This window comes from Semicossyphus pulcher, unplaced genomic scaffold (assembly GCF_022749685.1).
Source record: "Semicossyphus pulcher isolate SPU_LCO1_2020_fin unplaced genomic scaffold, fSemPul1.0.p SCAF_11, whole genome shotgun sequence".
NCBI classification, from domain to species: Eukaryota; Metazoa; Chordata; class Actinopteri; order Labriformes; family Labridae; genus Semicossyphus; species Semicossyphus pulcher.
In genome coordinates this window covers 3,985,814-4,003,540 of record NW_027211615.1, presented here as the reverse complement: position 1 = coordinate 4,003,540, position 17,727 = coordinate 3,985,814, and positions in this window count along the sequence as shown.

The following is a 17,727-nucleotide window of genomic DNA, read 5'->3' as shown; positions in this document are numbered from 1 at the left end:
AAGATGCCTTTATTACAGAAACAGTTAGAAACCTACATGAACATGTATCACATGCTGTCATTTCTGATTGAAATGTAGCAGACAAGATGAACAGAAATTAGCCCCTTCAGACCTGCCAGAAATGCTTTTAGGAAGTTTGTCTTATAAGTGTGGGCAAGAGTCATTAAAAAGGAAGATTAAAGACCAGCAGACAGACGGTATAGAGAATCTAACTGAAGATAAAATATGCAGCGTAAAAGGTTAAACCGCTAGACAGCAACAGAGAGAAGTTGAGGGCGACTGGAATCGACTCCAGTTTCGTGTAAACTTCAACACTCTCACTTTCACTTCTTGTTGCTTCACTTATTTCTCTTTAGCTTTGTGCCTCATGTTTTCCTCCCTCGGCCATGAGAGATGAAAGCGTTTACGCCCTCGGTCATGAAGGACTCGGAGCAAATGAGGCTGATCATGTTTTTAAAAAAAATGTTTGACTAAAGTCAAAGACTCCCTGAAGCCCATAGAGCTCAGCGGCTCGGCTGTATGTTGAGACGAGGATGTTGCAATCAGCTGACCGAACCATAACACTGGATGTTATCACACTGCCAACAACAGTTTGCTGTGTGGCCACTCCATTAAACTCAACATGGTAGTTAAACTGAGTTATGGCATCTCTGGCTGCTGCTCCAGGTTGAGCAAACAGAAAATGTCAGCACAAAGTGCTCGTATTCTCCTGCGGTGTTTGTCCACAGAAAGTATAGGGTGTGGATGAGCAGAGGAATCCTGTGTTTTTGCTTTAAGGAATGTGCCTCGGCTCCCAACACCTCTGTAATATGAGCTTCTGCCCCGTAATTGGTGTCAGAATTACCGAAAGAATAACTAGGGAACAAAACAACCAAATACCTTTAAAGGGGAATTCCGGCTTTTAAACCAAGGCCCTTTTTTAAGGTACCACCAGTTGTTCTTCAGGCAGCAGCCAAGAAACAAGCTCTGATGGCAAATGCCCCAAATCAAAGTACATCCACGAAAATTGTTCAGTTTAGCTAGAAACAGGTTTAGATTTGATATTACACTTTGATATTCTGACCAGAAATATCACTACGGAGAGATCCCTCTCTTCAAAACAGTACTTTTATAGGAGTTGCTGGTCTACTGCTGCCTCCAACTGTTACATTAAATAAAACAGTAAATCAGTCCGACGATATGGAACGACCAGGCCACCAGTTTGTGTGTCTGCATGCACACCAGTTGCTCTTCTTCTCTTGTATTTCTGACATAGTAGAAATTCATGGGGTGTTTGCTGCCCCCAGTAATCAATACACTTGTCATCTCCAGCAGCATTTCAGCACCCAGACGCCCCAGGTGTCCAGAGTGAAATGGAAAAAGCTGCCCAAAGAGGCTGATGAGCGTGCTCAGAATGAAACCAAAACCACAAAACAAAAGTGCTGAAACACTCGGGAGAGTGTTTGGGAATGAGTTTCCACTGAGCCACACCTTTGATATTACACCTAATCATTTGATCAGCTGTTGATGTAGAACTTGTGATGACCACAGCTTGAAAGAATGAATGTCCCCCAGTGAAAACTGAGGTCCCACTCACACTGCAGACCTTTATTAACATACCACAGGTGTGTTGTGAGCAGCTCAGTGTCCTGCTGTGGATATGTATTACATTCCAGTGTGAGGTCAGTGTTCATTTCTGTTATTTCAAGTAACTATTTAAACGATGTGTCATTAAGTTTGCCATCTGCGCCTTGGACTTACATGATCAACATTAAAACATAAAACACAAACACAGATATGACAGGAGAGGCCGTAGACGTATAGTTAACATGTTTCTTTTAAACCCACAAACAAGTTAAACGTTTTTTAAAATAAGAATTAAAATTTGGCAATATAAATATTTAAAAATATGTATAATCACACATATTTGCAGTCTCTTGAAGAGTTAAAGGGGAAATTTGGTAATTTAAAACCTGGGCCTGTTTTTGGGGGTCTAAATGGAAAAGGTACAAAATGTTTAGGAATTGCTTCAGTAGACAACAAGACTGCAAAGCTGTAACGGCTGCAATGTATTCTTAAAGAACAATTCCATCATTGTGCATAAAAGTATATATATGATGACAGAAAGGATCGCGACAGAGTCACACTTTTTCTGAGACAGCTACATCGTTCTCTTCAACGCCACAAGAATCCATAGAAAAACTGTTCCTCTACACAGGGAGCTGCAGGTCTACTGCTGCTGCAGTTGGTTAGTTTGTGTTATTGTGTGTTACAAGGTTAGAATGTTACAATTTTATTTATCAGATGCTTTTGTCCAAAGCAACATACATCTGAAAGTTAATACGACACAAGCAACGATCAAGACAGGAGGGAACGAAGTCAGTAAGAACCAACAAACAGCTCCAGGTGCGATCGGACACTGGTGCTGACAGGAAGTGCACAGGGCGCTTTTTTAAATAATAATAATCACGAGCAACATCAACAACAGTATAGTCATCATCATCATCGTCATGAAAATCCTAGACAGCATAAACTACATTCTCGATGTCATCATCATCAATAGCATCAACATCATTAAGGTCAGAGGTGTTCATAAAGAGCTGGGTCTTTGAAAGGGACTCTGCGGACCGAATTGAGTTTGGTAGCTCGTTCCACCACCTGGGGACGACTGAGGAGAAGAGTCTAGTTAGAGACTTAGGGCCCTGTTGTGATGGGAGTACCAGGTGCCTTTCATTGTTACACAAATATTGGGTTAGATCCAAACAACCATTGAAAACACAAACGTGTAAGGCTGCAGTGGACCAGCAGTTCGGCAAGTTTAAATGAATATATTTGGCAATAGAGTCTGGCTTTAAAGGAAAAGATGTCACAGCTTTTTGTAGTGTCTCACTTTAACATAATCCTCTATCTCTGTAGACAAACTGTCATGTTGTCAGACACTACAAATGAGGGCCGCCGGTTTAACTCATTTGGTAGAGCAGTCGCCCCATCTACACAGGTGTAGTTCTAGACGCATCAGCCACGGGTTCTCCTACTCACGGCCCTTTGGTGCATGTCATCTGCGCTCTCTCCTCCCCATATGTCCTGTCACTCTTTGTCCGATCTAATAAAGGATAAAGGCAAAGAAATAATCTAGAAAATAAAATAGACACTACAAATGAGCCTGCCAGTAGTGGACGTTCTTTGATTGTGTGTGATATTCCTGAAAGATTAACTTGACGCCGTCGCAGCGAAAATAAAACCAGACTTCTCCTTAAAGCTTCACATGAAAACACATGTGAACTAGTTTAAATGGGGACAATCCAATTCCTGAAACTGAGGCCAAGAGCAGCACAGCTGCTGATGGAGGATCGGTTCACTGATTAACTTTGCTCTGATAAGAAGAGTTGAGCTCCATGCGTCTGCAGCCCTGACTCACATGCTGCTTTCTCAGGCTGAACCCACACACTGCAGCAGTGGCAGCAGGGGACTTAATGTTAACTTGTCATACAGAGTAATTGCTGCTCATTACACTGCACACAGCTGGAGAGCAGCCCGGTCAGCCGCAGACTAACTGCTGTTCTTTAAGCTACAAACCAGCAAAGTCTACTCCATCTCCAGCCTCGGTGAACAGCTGGTAATGTTCGAGAGGAAACTTCAAGTCGAGCAGTGTACGAAAGCAGAAGTGAGAGCTGTTGCTCATGTTTGTTTGCATGTGTTTTTCTGGTTATATGACGCTTAAAAGGAAAGAGAGTTAAGAGGTGAGTTACTGAGCATGCTCTCTGAATATCTGGACTGCTCATGACGTCCAAAAAGGGAAGTTAAACTCAGTGAAAGCACTTCCTTTAAACAGTTTCAGGATCAATTCAGCCACAGATGAAACTTAAACATTTCATTTTACTGTATATTTAATGTACATGTAATGCTGATCAGGAGGGAGATGCTCTTTTAAAATGCTGTCCTAAAATAAAAAAGGTAGCAGACTAAAGTGCAAGTTCAAGTGTAAAATGTGAAAGCAGATGCTTCGAGGTTACTTGAGGTTTCAGCTCCAGTTTAAGTGCTTACAAAGTTTCAAACACTAAAAGATGAAATAGAGTTTAAATAATGAAATGTTGAAGTGTTTGTCCTGACAGTAAATAAGGTGGCACCAAAGGGGTTAAATTATCTGTCCTGTGGCTTAAACAGTTAAATCTTAAGAAAAGTACTTTTGTGTCCTTGTGGATTGTGAAATTTGAAGAATCACTCGGAAAAAAAGACGCATGTGTGCCTTTGGCTCAGCCATGCTGTTTCCATTTAATAACTGCCTACTCGGCATTATTCTGACCTTTTATGTGTCTCTTAAACTTCTGTGTTTTCAATAAATAACAAAATTAAAGGAAGCAGTGGTTTGTGTGTGGAAGTTGGCAAATTGGTCAATGGAGTTTTAGGTTTAACATGAGATTGTCAGCAAAAACAAAGGAATGACTGCAAAGTAGCACCTGTTCATCCTGTCACATACCCACTGACGATCAGACTGGACTGCACGTTTAAGCTAACGTGCTCAACATTACAGCAGCATTGATTAACTAAGCTCCATCGGAGAGAATAATGACAACCCTGAATGTGATAAAAAAGCTCTCTAGAAGAAGGAGCTCCTGACGCATGTGAATCTGCTGAGCCTGAAGTCTGACTTAAAATGACTCCCTCTCACAAGAAGAGAGCATTTAGCTGCACTGTTGAATATTTAATGCTCATTTTTAGGCTGCAGTTTAAGCACTTCCTCCTGCACCTCAGAATAAGATGCCACTTTTATGCATCTCCTCCACGGCTCTGCTTTTTCTGCAGGAAAACATAAATCTGTAATGGTGGCCTCTTCACGTCACACATGTCTGACTATAATTTCTGTCCCAGCGTGTGGGGTAAATCTGCAGTGAGAAAGCTCGCCACGGTAAAGCTGCTGCAGAATAAATGGGTCCGGTCAGCGGGGCAGCTGCAGCTCAGCGCTAACACGTTCAGCGCTCCCTGAGCCCCGCGTTCACAGAGGTCACAGAGCGGCAGCAGCAGCCAGGCGCTGATGTGCTCAGTGTTGGGTCGGCCATAGAAGCTCAGCCAGCCGTTCCTAATGACATCGCTCGGTGACGACGCTGCTGATTATGTGGCGCTGCTCTCGTCAGGCCGGGGAATGAGTGTTGACAGTCACATTGTGTGGTGAATGCAGGTTGACCCCTGGGAGGTCAGGGGAAGAGTTGCACTATGATGTCACAGGTCAGCACGTGTTGCCTCCACTGTGAGAGACGGCCTGTCCAAAGAACTTCACTTAAAGTAGAAGTTTTCATCACAGGACAGAAACACAACCTGAAGCATAAATAAGTCTAGTTTGTAATGTGCCAGTTACCGTCCGGAGGGCAGGACCTATAAGCTAGCAACAGAGTCAACTGTTTTTCAAATTTCAAACATTTTCACGTACATGGCAGTTGTGTCTTAAGAGAAAGAGCAGACAGGTAGACCCCAACGTGACGAGGAAGATCAGCTCTATGTGTGATTAGAAAAGAGCAGGAGGGAAAGATAGGGTGTTGACCTGCGTGTTGCAGCGTTTCCACCTCCCTGCGGTGAAGACTGTGGCTGTGTGTTTGTGTGAAATTTAACAGGGGGTGGGAACTCATCACTTTAGCGCTGCTGGCTGCTCTAAATACAAGTCAGTATCAGCAACGAGTCCTAATCGTTCTGTTTCTGGAAGAAACATGTCCAATCCAGGTATTTGTAAGCGAAAGAATGTTACTTTCCAGTGTTGGGCAGTAACGGCGCTACAAATAGCAGCGTTAGTAGTTAAACTACATTTCCCAGTAGCTTGGTGGTAACGCTTTGGTAGCTTCACTCTTTTATACATCCAGGCAAGTTACATTCTCCTACTACAAAGTTGCAGCACCCTGAGCTCTCTGCTGTGGTATGAAATATACTTGCAAAGGATCAGTAAATGACTCCTGTGAAGCGGACAGCGTGGCATCACTGTGTTATCCTTCAGTAGACGCCTGCGACGTCTCTCCTGCTGGTGAAAGCTCGCTAGTTTACTTGACGGACGAACACTCACTCAGATGATTTCCAGTGAATAAGCCAACAAAACCAATCCCTACTAAGTCATCATCAGTGTAGTTAGCTAACACTAGTTAGCAACTTGTCAACTAAAAAACATATAGAGGTGAAGAAAACTTTGGAGTTGGATTAGGGGAGAGTGGAGCAAGGTGAGCCACCTCCTGTGTCTGGTCATGTTAGTGTTTTACACCTGGTATATTAACCTAACCCCAACTTTCACTTTCAAAGTGACGTTTATATTCAATTTGTTTCATCGTAACGTTATATCACTCAGTTTATATGTTGGCCGTGTAGCTGAGCGGTGACCCCGCAGATTCTGCATCAAGTTTGATGTTTGATACTTTAGCTGCAACTATTTTCCATCAGGTTTTGCAGACGGTGATCCGTCGTCTTGAATAAGTCCCAGGTCATTCGTGGTGAACCCGAAATACCCCACCCTGCCGACTTTACTCGTTACTTCATTGGATGCAAAGCTTCGCTGCTCAGCCCCTCTGCCATAGTAAAGCTAATGTAGCGTAGCCTCCATGTCTCTTCATAAGCACACGACATTAGGCTGGTGCACCACAGGTGTCACTTTGTCTTTGTTCCGTGCAGGTTGCGCCAAAAAAAACTTAGCGGCCCGTTTTCTTGAGAGTGAGACCAGAAATAACCGGTGTGGCGGAGCCTTTGCGATTAAATAAGCGTGCCATGTTTAAGCACTGTTAAGTGAAACTAGTTAATCGATGCATCCCTAAGCTTCAGTGCAGTGGAGTTAAATTTAATATAGAGTAGCTGTTAGCTTAGTTTGCTACATTTCCTAAGTAGCTAGCCCGACACTGACTGTTACACTTTAAATGTTTGAAGCATTCACTTAAACAAAAGAGGAATAAAGGAGCCTTGAACCCATACAGCTCTCTGTGGATTCAGCTATTCATGCGTCATGATCCTGTCACAGCATCAGCTCATGGATAAGATAAGCATCCACTGTGCATGCATGACCATCACCCCTCTTCAGCTGGTACAGCTCATTACACTGGAGGTATTGTTTGCAACGGTATATGCACACAAACACGTACAGACACATGTATATGTACAAAGGAATGTGTGTCCAGCAGTGTAGGCATGCTGTGTTTAAGTTCATGACACTGTCAGGTTTGTGACCTCCTGAGGAAGGCCGGGTGGTGACATGAGTCGTTTGAGACGTCTTTCTATCAAGTTTCTGTTGACAACACCAACGTCATACAAAAGGTCAAACAACCTAAACCAGCAACTCCCATTTATTACAAGGTGAAAGGGTTGTAAAATGTCTTTGTCAGTGGAGTGCGATGGCTTTTAAGTACTGCAGTAACAAAAACAAGCACTTTAATTTTTCTCTGCCTCTAAAGATTACATTGCAGCCATTACAGCCTGTTCTGTTGCTGCTGGCTGAAGAAATCTATAACCACAACAAATCCAAGGCAGTTGCATCGCAGTGAGGAAATGGAGGCCGGAGCAACGTACACCTGCCTCATCAGCCTGCCTACTCAGAAACCAGACTGTTTGTGCTGAATGTAAAAACTGTACTAAAGAAAAAGCTCCAGACACACAAAACTGACTCCAGAGAGCCAGGGGAGACCAAAGCAGACTGTTGTGTGGCCCCAGTTTGCTTGTGTCTGAGCTAGAAGTTGCTCAAACTGACCACCAACTAGCATCATTCATCATTTAAAAAGGGAAAGTCTGCAAATAAAGAAACAGTTGTTAAACAGTTGATCAAAACAGCATTTGCCGACCATTTTCCCACCACTGTTTTATAATGTGGCTACTTTGAACTGAGAATATGTCTGGTTGACTTGTACAAATGTCATTGCCTTCTCAGTCCTTGGTGTTTTAATTGTAACAAGAAAGGCCTGATGGTCTTTTTTTTGTGCCCCAATTCGTGCTTCTGTACAGCCAATCAAAGGGATTTCTCTCGTCAATGGGGTCTTCCGCTGATTCAACATGCTTAATCGGCCAACTGGTTCCAACGATAAGAGACACTAGGGCCACAGATACTCACCGACTGCCCTCAGTCACTCTCTCTGATGAATGGATGTTGCTGGTATGCTGATGTGACAGTGACATCCCGCTGTATACTCAAACATTTCACTTTATAAGATGCATCTGGGCTGCATGGTGGTGCAGTAGTTAGCCCTGTCGCATCACAGCGAGAAGGTTCCTGTCCGGTTCCTGTTCGGTTGAAGCGGGTCTTTCTGTGTGGAGTTTGTGTGTGCATGCGTGGGTTCCTCCCGGGGACTCCAGCTTTCTCCAACAGTCCAAAGACATGCTTGTTAGGCTCATTGGTGACTCTACATTACGTAGGTCATCTGTCTCAATGTGTCAGCCCTGTGAGTGACCGGTGATCTGTCCAGGGTGTACCCCGCCTCTCGCCCAATGACAGCCTGGATAGCCCCTGCGACCCTGAACAGGATAAGTGGCATAGGTGATGGATGCATTTGTATTCATAACATGTTAGTTTGCATTTGCTTAAACTTTTAAGTGTCAGCACTTTCCTGTATTGGAGAAAACCTCATCCAGGCTTCAATTATGTTTCCTAAAAAACTGTTTGGGAAACCAGATGAATGGATCTAAAGCATATATGACCTCATGCTCTGGGCATATTTCAGGCCTGTGTTTCCCTTAAAACCACTCTTAAAAGATGCAGGGAAGGAGACGGAGTCCTCTGTGGTAAGTTCAGTGTATAAAACGCCTAATCTGTCTATGGCAGAACCTGGCAACCCAGCAGTTCCATGCTGGCACAGAGGGGATGGCAGTGGAAAAAAAGGCTGTTTGACTCTCATCCTTGTGTTGGTAACTGTAATTACATCCCCACATCCTGATGTGAAGCAGATATGCACCAAGAGCTTTTAATAGGCTGTGCAAAGAGCAGGAGGAACACCATTCAGCTGAGTTGCTGAGTGTGCAGGAAATGTCCACCGCAGCTCTTGGTGCTGCCGTTGCCCTCATGTCGGGTGAGTTTTGGGAGAGAGATGCTCCTGTGGTGGACATTCTCTGCTACCAGATTAAAGGGACAAAATGTTTCCTCAGCTTGAACAAGTAGGAACATTTGGACTTTGTGTCTGGGTTTCTTTACTTTACATCCTTAAATTAGTTGCTGAAGTTGATGTTTTAATCCTCAGACACAGCTTTCTAAGACACTTTCCTCACTTCACATCCTTCTCAAACCTGCTTTCAAACTACCATTCAATTTTGCACTGACTTGCAATTGTGTCAACCGTGAATGTGGCACAAAATCAGGCCAAACACAGCGGTTGGAAAAGAACATATTAAACTATGATTAGTCCTGCTTTTTGTCTATTTACAGGAAAACTTCCTGGTAATTACAGAGGTAATATTCAAGTTTCCTCCCACGTTGCTGCCTTATGATTGAAGAAAGAATGAGATGAGTATCAGAATAGTCAATATGACCTCATTGGTAAAGCTCCACGTCACTGCATGCTGGGTTTCTTTCATACAGAGAAAATGTCTGGCCCTGTTGTTTCTATGTGCTGTGATGAAAAACAAGCCAATTTAGCCTGGATTCAGCCACAAAAAATGCAGAGCACCTACAGGTTTTCCAGAGGGACACACAGGGCCATGTGCAGCAGTCAGACAGGCAGAGCTGACTCCTTACAAAACCACAGATATGCAGACGTGGGTTTCATTTTCCCAGGCTGCTCATGTACATGTAGAGCACATAGAATTACCGGGACAAGTCTAAAAGCTTCAATAACAGTAAGTAAAAGTTTAGTTTTAAACAATAATCACATTGACAGAATGAGTGGTCTCTTTTACTTTTGTTTTACGAAATAGACACATTCTCACCTCCAACTCTTCAAATACAGCAGCTTGTTCAGTGGCCCAGTGCTTTAAATATGACCATCTGGACACGACTCCAACATCAGCTGAGCATGTGCAGGGCTTTGTGGTCAAGCTAGCGATAATAAGCAACATCAGTGTAAACGTTCAAATTAAAGCTTGTTGAGAAACATTCAATGTTCTCTTAGTTTCTGGCGTCTAAGTAAGGGATAATGTAGGCTATAGTGAGCAAGTTGTTGTCGCAGAATGGAACCCCAACAGGGTGTCTCACCCTGAAGGGGTTCCTCCACAATAACAACCTGCTCACTATACATTATCACGCTTATTGCACAGCTATTCACAAAATCATACGAAATCAATTATTCAACGCAAAATATTAATTTGGAGATTATTTTATTAATTTAAAAATGATTATCTTTCCGTTTTCCATTTTCAAAAAGTCTGTTGAGCTAAGCTAGCTGTGATTACTCACATTAAAAAGAGCTAAGCTAGCTGTTTTTACTCAAATTTAAATGAGCTAAGCTAGCTGTTTTTACTCACATTACAATGAGCTAAGCTAGCTGTTTTTACTCACATTGAAATGAGCTAAGCTAGCTGATATTACTTACATTAAAATGAGCTAACCTAGCTGTGATTACTCACATTAAAATGAGCTAACCTAGCTGTTATTACTCACATTAAAATTAGCTAAGCTAGCTATTATTACTCACATTAAAATGAGCTAACCTAGCTGTTATTACTCACATTAAAATGAGCTAACCTAGCTGTTACTCACATTAAAATGAGCCAACCTAGCTGTTACTCACATTAAAATGAGCTAACCTAGCTGTTTTTACTCACATTACAATGAGCTAACCTAGCTGTTTTTACTCACATTAATATGAGCTAACCTAGCCGTGATTACTCACATTAAAATGAGCTAACCTAGCTGTTATTACTCACATTAAAATGAGCTAAGCTAGCTATTATTACTCACATTAAAATGAGCTAACCTAGCTGTGATTACTCACATTAAAATGAGCTAAACTAGCTGTTAATACTCACATTAAAATGAACTAAGCTAGCTGTGATTGCTCACATTAAAATGAGCTAAGCTAGCTGTTAATACTCACATTAAAATGAACTAAGCTAGCTTTGATTACTCACATTAAAATGAACTAAGCTAGCTGTTAATACTCACATTAAAATGAGCTAACCTAGCTGTTAATACTCACATTAAAATGAGCTAAGCTAGCTGTTAATACTCACATTAAAATGAACTAAACTAGCTGTGATTACTCACATTAAAATGAACTAAGCTAGCTGTGATTACTCACATTAAAATGAGCTAACCTAGCTGTGATTACTCACATTAAAATGAGCTAACCTAGCTATTATTACTCACATTAAAATGAGCTAAGCTAGCTGTGATTACTCACATTAAAATGAGCTAAGCTAGCTGTGATTACTCACATTAAATGGAAACATTTCCACTGATGGTGAAGTAAGACACGGTGAACAGGACCGCAGGAATCAGCGCAGCACCTAATTGAGGTTTTCTGTCTCGTCTCTGTCAGAGTCTGTTGACATTTTCTTTTCCATTCACCGTCTTTAAACATCGCTGTATCCCGTACTGTGTTCAGTTTAATGTTTACTTCATGTGCCGTCTTCAGTTTTGTGGATCTCTCTGTCATAGCCTTCAGTTTATGTATCTTTTAACCTTTGCTGCTTTCTCTCCGCTGTTTTGTCTCATTTCTTTTTTCTCTAAACAGACCAACATCAAAATTTACCAGACCTCTCTCGGCAGATTGATATATGATCTCAGTTAGTCCCCTGGATTGTGTGTGTAGAGCCGCAACCCTAGCAATGGTCTCTTTCTTCATAACAACGGTCTGTTATCGAGAAATAACAGACCTCGGAATGCTGTATTTAACAAATCAGAATCAAGTATTTAACACAGCCGTGTAGTAAAAATAATTAACAAGTATGACACTGAGAAACAGTTGAAATTGTTGCTTGTTTTGGAGAAAGCTTATAGTTTGGATTTAAATGTAATAATAACTAACGTACATCTGTAACTAAGATTACTAATGTACATCCGTATATACGTTACACAGCTGACAGAGAAGTCATCTTCTCAAAAGAACTCAACAGTGACTATTGGTGTCACCAGGGGTTGAACTTTGGTCTCACCCGACTTCAACGGCACATAACACTGGAGAGGTACCTTCAGTGTCAAACACTGAAGCGTTTACCAGATGACCCAGCTGCCATATTTAAACACCTGACAGTGACAACAGGCTGCGTGAAGAGGTCCTTTTGTCACGAGGAGATAAGGTGTGCTGAATTGGTGCCCCATGTAAAATGATATGTAATGACACAGCTTCTTTTAAATCCAAAGCTTTTGTCTTTTCTGTGTTTTGGTTCATACTTATTTACCTTTATCTGTTGGCTTTATTCATTTTATTGTTTTTATATCCATATTTGAAATTGCCAGAGCAGTGACATGAACACTAATAATAAATAAATAATAATAGTTCGATTATTGAAAGTTGCATCCCAAATGTTTGTGAATCTAAGAAATGCACAGAAGAACAAAAGGCTGGAGTAATCAGTATTTCTAACATGACATGGAGGCTATGTAGAGCACAGATGTCTTCTCTTCTCCTCGGGAAGGAAAAAGACTGGCTGCTCCAGTTTAAGCTCCCCCTTACCCCACCCCTCCCCCATCCCCAGAATCTGGGAAATTGTGACTTCTTCCCGTATTATTTCAATGCCAGGCATGCCCTCAATTCAGCCTGTGAAAGGAGGCATTCCTTTCCAGCTGAGCAGGGGGGAGTGTTGTCCGAAAGATTAGTCCTCTTCTCACCCTCCTCCGGGAAGAGTGCAGCTCCGTTGATGCCGTCTGAATTCCTGCACGGGTTGTCTTGGTGTGAGTGCTTTTTTGAGTTTCTTCTTGCATTCCATGTATCCCCACAGAAAACAGTCACTTCCTGTGCTGCGGCGGATGGTTTGTCTGTCTCTGTGGTGACCCTGAAGAGAAAAAAAGACAAACAAGACTCACAAGACAAACGTCCCAGAGATCGCCTCCTCGTTTGCACCTTTGGAATATATAGTATGAACTCGTGATAATGAGGAATGATGAAAGGATCAAGAGGCTTTAATTGGACAGCTGTTAAAAGGCACTTCACAGTATCACTGCCATCATCCACTCACTTTTCAAAATCTAATAAATAGCCTGTGAAAACACTCATTTCCTCTGAGGATTGCTTTGGATCTCCCCCAAGTCTTGCTGTGAGAAACATTCGGAGCCAGGAGACTTCTTTCCCAGCATCACGTAGTTTAAACTTCTTGTACCATTCCAGTTTAGCTCGGTTAGTTTTGTAGTTTTTGTTGTATTGAACTAATATTTAATATAAACTCTTAAAAGCAATAAAGAGTAAAGTATCATCATGAAATGTCCAGTGAAAGATCCACATCCTTTGGTTGTAGCAAGATATTTTAGGTTCCTACTCTGACATTTGATAAATCTTTGAACGTAAAACATGTAAAGTTCCTGTGTGTATGATTCTACTGATCACTTGGGTGAAGCAGTTGAACTGTTGCTGTCTGATACACACAAACTTGATGTGTCTTTTCAAGCTTTGAAACGCCTGTCCATCTGTCTCTTGTTAGTGGCAGTTTTACTGTTTGCAAGTCACACGCCGGCTGAAATCTGGCTCACAACAGAGCTATGAACCCAAAATAAACAGATTTTGTTGTAATTTAATTTCAATAAATGATGCCAAATTAACTACATCATGATGCAGGTTCATGAAAGCCTGAATTAATGCTTTGTCGGGTCTGTAAAAAGGTGAAGCCACCAAATAATTGTTAAACTGCTTGTTTTTTTAATAGAGTTTGGATTGAACATTTCTGATGTAATCTCTATTTAAAGATTCTACATAGAAATGTAGAGTCTGTAGGCAGGGGCGTGGATTTTAAGTACAAAAAGTGTTCTGGTTTCCATTTGTAGTATGATTGTAGTCCAAGTAATGTTGACCAATCACGTATCAGCAGGCTGCGGTGTATGCAAGTAAAACAGTCCGTGAGGAGAGCAAAAGCAGGTGGAACATAATCCCCCGTAATGACATCCCAGCTCCCATCAGCGTGATCTGACGATGATTTAGCTTCTTATTAATCTCTATAAACAGACATCTGCATGCTAACAGCTAACAGTCTGTTCCAGATCTAACATTTAACTTGAGATGAATTCCACTGACGCTGTCGTGAAAGCCGTTCAGCTTACAGATTTCCCGACTTCCTCGAATGCATCATAAATGATTGCTCTGCCCTCCGTTCAACTAACTTGTCATGTTAAAGTAGTTTTCTTCTCCTCTTGAGGACAGACCTGACAAAGCTTCATGTTGACTTGTTCCTAATCTGCATCATGATGTTATTTCAGCAAACTGAAGAGCCGTTAATTAAAGTCGATCACAAGAGAATCTGTTTGTTTTTCGGCTTCATCCCGCTGAAGTAAGCCAGAGTGCAGCCTCTGTGTAACTTACTGTTTACAGTGAAACTGAGACTCAGCACGAACAGATGAACGGGCGCTCCTCCGGGGGAATGAACCAAGAGATGACCGTGTTTATTTAGCAGACATATCTGGAGGGAGAATTTACCTTCATTTTGATCTGAACACACGGTCGCTTCTCAAGCTGCTAACTGGACTGTAAACAATGCAGCGCACGGAGAAGGAAGTCTTGGCAGGAAGTCCTTATTGCTAAACACTGGCTAAACCAGAATGGCCGCAAAATTCACAGTCACTCTCAGAGACTTCAGACGGTAGCCATTGGGGTCCAAGATAGTTTCTGATGCAACCTCAGGACATCAGGAAAATGTCAAATCAGGCTGCTTCTTTTGCACTGAAAGGTTTGCTTTAGTTTTGGTCCGAACACACCTTCAGGATAAGAATGAGAAAATGTTAAGATCGAGGCCGACCCCTCTCACCCCGGACACAGTCTCTTTGAGACTCTCCCCTCTGGCAAGAGGCTGCGCTCCATCAGGACCAAAACCTCCCATCACAGGAACAGTTTCTTCCCCTCTGCTGCCAGGTTCATCAACAGGGCCCCAACCCCACCCCACCCCCAACTTGACATGGACTGTCATCCAGCCCCTCAGTCACTCAACATTCCACGAATGTTTTAAGCCCAGTTCAGATCAATGATTCCCAGCTCAACAAAATGGTGTTAGGATGTTGCAGAGAAAATTGCAGTGGTGTGAGCTGGTTAGTTGCAGAGCGTCTGAAGCCGTTACGTGGAGTTGCAAAAGATTTGACTCGTCAAATCTCCAAATGCAGTTTTTGTGTCTGTGTGTGTGTTGCTGTGATGTGAACGGCCCAGTTTTAGAATGTTTACGATCACATGTCGAGGGATTCTTTTGGCGGTTTCATCCAGTCTCGTTGCGATTCACTGATCTAAACTGGCCTTAAGACTCAGACTATGCGTTACATTAATGCACACTGGACTCTTATATTGTCTGTACACTGCACTATTTTATTTTTAACTTTAACTTTATACTGTAAGCTTTTGCACTCACCAATATCCACATCTGTACAGTTCTTAATCACACCTGTTGTACATATTTTGTATTATACATATTGCTTTTTATATTTTTATTCTTATTGCCTATTTTTATGTTTTTCTATTTAAGTAATTTACTTATCTTTATTTTACTTCTGTGTTAATTGTTCTGCACCAAAATCACCAAATAAATTCCTTGCATGTGTAAACCTACTTGGCAATAAACCTGATTCTGATTCTGATGTTTTAGCTCAATCCTCCAGGTGTTTTGTATAATCAAATTTGAGCAGAAACCATGTTTGTTCCGGCCCTAACTTTGTAATGCAATTTTTAGTTTTTCCTCGACTTCACTTGATGATGGATTTTGAAGTTTTCTTGAGCAGCATTAAGTCAGGATGAGCTAAAGTCTTGATGTTAAGTCTAAAAGTATCTGGTTTTCATCTATAATACAACACAGCAGCGGTACCTACACATGCCAGTGTTCTTCATCACAGACAACACCAACTCATCTGTGCCGCCCTCCCACGATACCTCTGAAGTACCACGACGTGCAAATTGTGAGATTCTCATTTTGGAGGATTGTTGGTGCAACAGTTTCACCGCTGTGGTGAAGACTCATCGTCAGACTGACAGGAGGTGAGAGGCTTATTACAGAATAATTCTCCTTAATGTACTTGACCACCAATAGTTCATGATTTGCCTCTTGGATTCAGAGTCTCTTCTTCTATCTCACCATATGTTCTGTACAATGTGTTCAGATGAACTGGGGGAGATCAGTTGTCACGTCATGTGTGCTGGGAGAGTTTTCCTTGGATGGCGGCCCTGACGAGCTCTGTAGAATTTATAATCTGTGTGAGGCTTGTTAAATCCTCTCTGGAGCTGCACTTCTCTGGGATAACACGAATGGAACCATCCCAGCACATGTAGGGAACATAGCTGGAGCCACTCCACATTAATTCAATCATCTATGGGTTCCTTATGTTTAAGAAAACATATACTATAAACTATGAAGACACAGGAGGAATGAAACTTCTGACATATGTGCAGTGCAGTTTGTTTATTGGGAGATGAAGTGAAGTGAACATGAGAAGGGAAAGTTTGTGAAAGTGCAGCATGTGTTTAAGCAGAGATACTCTTTGCTTCACATTCCACACGCATGGTTCATTGACATGGTTTGCTCATTGGACTGTTCTGTCTCACTGCCAACAGCAGAAAGAAACCTGGATGCAAACACAGCTCTGCGTATCTTTGTGTGCGGACTGCTGATGGATTTAACACTTGCAGCCTGTCTGTGGAGATTTAAAGACACCTGGAATTGTCATGAAGTGGATTTTCATTATGTTTCCTCTTTTTACAGTCCACCAAAGATCCTCAGACTGTCCCGGCTTCTTTTCTTTGACTGAGTTTTATTTGAGTCCAGCACTCACAGTGTTCACACATGAGGGAACAGCATATCTGAAGCTTTGGGTGTCGCTGTCTTGTTGTGTCTGTGTTATAAATATTCTGCTCATAGTGTTCAAGTTTGCAGAGAAATTGCTTCACTTGAAGAACTTCCAAACCAGATGAAGATAAAGAGCGCACAAAGATGCCCTTTCTGTGGTCTAATTTAATTACTGGTGATCACCATAGACTGTGTATAGGAGTTGGATGCAGCCGCCGTGACGTCACATACTGGTTTGTGGGCCACCTCTCTGTAGCCTTGAGTTTGGCATCGTGGCTGTCGCCATGTTGGTTTTTTTTGGAGCCAGAGGTGACCGCAGCTGTGCCCCAATCCAGGGTCTGCATTCTTCAGAGGATGTATCTGAAGTCCGACTGCGTCACAGCAGCACGTCGAAGGCTGTTCCATTTCGAAGGCTCCTTCAGATGTGGCCGACAAATGCGTCCTCCTTTTCCCGGGAAGGATGGAAGGATCCATCGAGTGCATTCTTCGTGGTCCAACGTAACCCCGAGATTCATTGCGCTCCAATTCAAACGCAATGGCAGCTTCTTAAGCGGCCGACGAATACACTTTAAATGTAAAAGTATTTAGTTTCAACTCAGCTGAATAGCTACAATATGTTTAAAAATAACGAAAGGGGCCTCGAAAATAATAGGTTATGTAACGCAACGTTAGTTACGATAGGTAACTAGCCTGCTAGGCAACAGGAGCCGTGTTTGGTGATGCAAGGTAAAGGGTGGGAACAGCTTGTGACTCAAACAGGAAATCCTGCGTAGACCAGACCGTCTCAGCTCGGCCTTAGTGTCTACACAGGCTACGAAGGACGCATCCTTCGTAGTCCTTCCAAGTACGCAGCCCCCGAATTGAGACACGGCTCATATTTGTACAAGGGGCTGGAGCTTGAGAGGA